The sequence below is a fragment of the Vicia villosa genome, unplaced genomic scaffold (genome assembly GCF_029867415.1).
Source record: "Vicia villosa cultivar HV-30 ecotype Madison, WI unplaced genomic scaffold, Vvil1.0 ctg.002147F_1_1, whole genome shotgun sequence".
Lineage (NCBI taxonomy): Eukaryota > Viridiplantae > Streptophyta > Magnoliopsida > Fabales > Fabaceae > Vicia > Vicia villosa.
The window spans coordinates 340,159-343,366 of NW_026705852.1; the positions used below are offsets into that span (position 1 = coordinate 340,159).

A 3,208-nucleotide genomic window follows, 5' to 3' on the forward strand; every position below is an offset into this window, starting at 1 on the left:
GCAGGAGGTGCATAAGGGGTTCCTTTTTGAAAACCTGGAGGTGTGTTAGGCGGTGGACTAGGAAACAAATCATTGTTATTCTTATAGGAGAAATTCTGATGATTTCTCCAGCCATGGTTATAAGTGTTGGAATATGGATTTCCTTGTGCATAGTTTACCTAGTTAGGTGAGGTTCTAGTCAACAGTTGACACTCAGTAATGATGTGTCCAGGGACTCCACATATCTCACAGCTTGGAGTCACGTCAGCTACCGTAGCTATGGGGGTAAGGATAAGATTATTAATATTTTAAGTGAAAGCATCTACTTTAGCCTTGACATGGCCAATGCCATTTACTTCGTACATGCCGCCCTTTAGTTGGGACTTCTCAACAGAAGCACGCTCGCTTCCTCACTGATAGTGGTTTTGAGTCATATTCCCTATAAGTTGATAGGCTTCCTAAAAGGGTTTGTCCATTAGTGCATCGCCAACTGCGATGTCTTTGGTCAGTCTAGTATTTTACAGAAGACCATTAAAAAAGGTATGGATAATCAACCACTACTCTAGACCATGATGTGGGTAGAGCCTCATCATATCTTATACCTCTCCCAAGCTTCAAAAAAATACTCGTCATCTTTCTGTCTATAAAAATTTATTTGGCTCCTTAGCATAATTGTTTTACTCGGTGGGAAGTAGCATGCTAATAATGCCTTTTTCAATTAATTCTACGTCGTACTGGAATTTGATGGCAGGGACAGCAGCCAAACTATGGCTCTGTCCATCAAGGAAATGGGTAGAGACGTAGTCGAATGGCTTCTGGATCGACGCCATTACTTTTCAATGCGTTTGCGTACAACACAAAAATGGACAGATGTAAGTGTCACACCCCAATTTTTGACCGTAAGATCCCACTTCATTTGCAGTGAATCTAAAAGAGTGTGATCATCATTATCATCACTCATTTCATATAAAATCATTCATGCATCTTTTGCTAACCCCAAATATACAAAAAATCGTGTTTGTTTGTTGCTTGTTTCACAAGATAGGTGATTAATCAAGAAAGTTTGGGCAATTAGGGCTTTGAGATTCTCAAAGGGACTCAAGCTTCTCATATGCACAAGTGAATACCATCATCAATATCCAAGCTCAAGAATGCCTCAAATCAAGATCAATAACTTTTAAATTCATCTGGTACACCAATTAGGTTATTGACCTAATTCTTTGAGCGAGTTGACTTTTGGTAAAAAGCATGGTCTTATGGCTCAAAACATGATTCAAGGATCACAAGTAATTCTTTATAGACCACTCATATCATTCATTTGGCTAGAAGAGCTTGATTCAATTTGTGTTAGAGAGATTGCAATTCAATTGGAAAAAGTCAATTTTGTAGGATTTACCTTTGACTTTTGGAATTTTTCTCAACTATGGACTTCTAAGGTTAAGGATCATGAAATTATGATTATTGAAGTTATTTGATCAAGTTTAATCAAGAAAATCAATCAAAAGTTCCAAAAGTCAAGATTAGGGTTTTGAAGATTTTTCTAAGTTATAAAGATTTAACATATTCAAGTACTTAACTTTGGAAGCTTGTAACTTCTTCACCAAGTCACTATTTTTCACGCTCCAAAGATCAAATTAAATAGAAATATTCATACAACAACTTTGTCCTTGAGAATGATTTCCCAAAAGGTGTAAGGATTTTGAGTTATGAAGCCATGAAATTGATGTCTCAATTGAAAACACTTAGTGAAATTTACAAGGCAGTTTTGATCCTAAAAAGAGCTTGAATTTTAGGCCATTTTCAACAATGATCCCTTGTGAATTCAGAGAAACACCAAACATGAATGTTGTAGAGGATGTTTCAGGCTTTCCAAAAAGTACAAGAACTCATTCGTAGCATGTGTGATCTAGGAGTTTCGAAGAGATGAAATTGGCACTTCCATTCTAGTAAACAAGTTTTAATCACAACAACTTTAATCTTGAGCCCATACCTTGTTGCTTCTGATCTCAAAGCTTCAAAAAACCAATAAGCAACCTCCTAGAACTCAGAAGTGCCTCCCTATTGTCTTGTACAAAGCATGCTAAAGCCATTGGAACCATAACCTTCAAGTTTACTTCACCATGAAGCAAACAAAGTCAAATAGAGTTAGAGACATCCAATTGATCTGATATTTTCTCTCACAACTCACAAATATTGCCTATAAATAGGATGCCTTGCCTCTAAAATCAAACACACCAGAAATATCTAAATCACTCCCTCACTCAAAGTTCCATTTTTACTCCCCTTGCATAAACTTGAGAATTTTGAATTCTAAACAAGTTTTGTGCAATATTAGACTCCAAACACCTTCCATACACCACATAGAAGAAGTTGTTCAAAGCTTCATTTGGCATCTATAACAGCTCTAATCTCATTCTCCATTTTCAACTTCAAGCATTTGCAACTTGATTTGAGCAGAGCAATTTAGGCACTCTCGAAGCATACCAATCATTCAATTAGCTTCGGGAAGGCCCCATGAAGCATTTCAGATCATCATTTCACTTCTGGAAGTGACTAAAAAGGCATTTAACCTTCTCCAATTGGTAAGGTTTTTGGAATTTCGAATTCATTCCTTTAAGCATCATTTCGGGAAAAACTCGATTCTATCTTGTTTGTTATGATGTGAGTATCATTAACCCTCAACTGGTCATTATTTATTGTTGATAAACGTCATTTAATTTTATTTTGAAATTTTAGGGTTCATGTAGTTTTTTGAGAAATTCTTGAGATATAGTTTGAATAAATTTGTGAATGATACATGTTTGAAATCGTGATGAAAAACTAAGCAAATTTCATGTTTACATTATTTGAATTAGTTGAGAAATAAGCAAGTTACATTTTCTGAAAATTGAGAGTCCAAGGTTGAAGATGAAGTTCATCATTTGAACTTCCAGGCTTGATATAAAATATATTTAGCGTTTCATGTTTTAATAAACGGATGTATCGTCACCTCAATGGTAGAGCGTGTGCCTTATTGTCACCTTTGAGCCTTGTACCTGAGTTTTGAATCCCCCTCGTCCCAGACCTTTTGATTATTTTCTTTTTTGGCATTCAAACCTTGTTTTACATATTTTATTGACTGTTTGCACTTGGTTATCACCACCGGCACATGACCCGGTGGTAGTTCTTTTAACTTGTGAAGCATTGGGCATGGGTTCAAGATCCTTTGGCCACAAAACAACTTTTTATC

General features: G+C 36.1%; 1 non-coding gene across 1 annotated transcript; it reads left to right on the forward strand.

The window, feature by feature from the left end:
* The first annotated feature begins 543 nt into the window (after positions 1 to 543).
* LOC131638022 (small nucleolar RNA R71) lies at positions 544 to 649 on the forward strand. Its single transcript, XR_009294565.1, has one exon. It is a non-coding gene; the product is annotated as a small nucleolar RNA R71 (small nucleolar RNA).
* Positions 650 to 3,208: the final 2,559 nt, after the last annotated feature.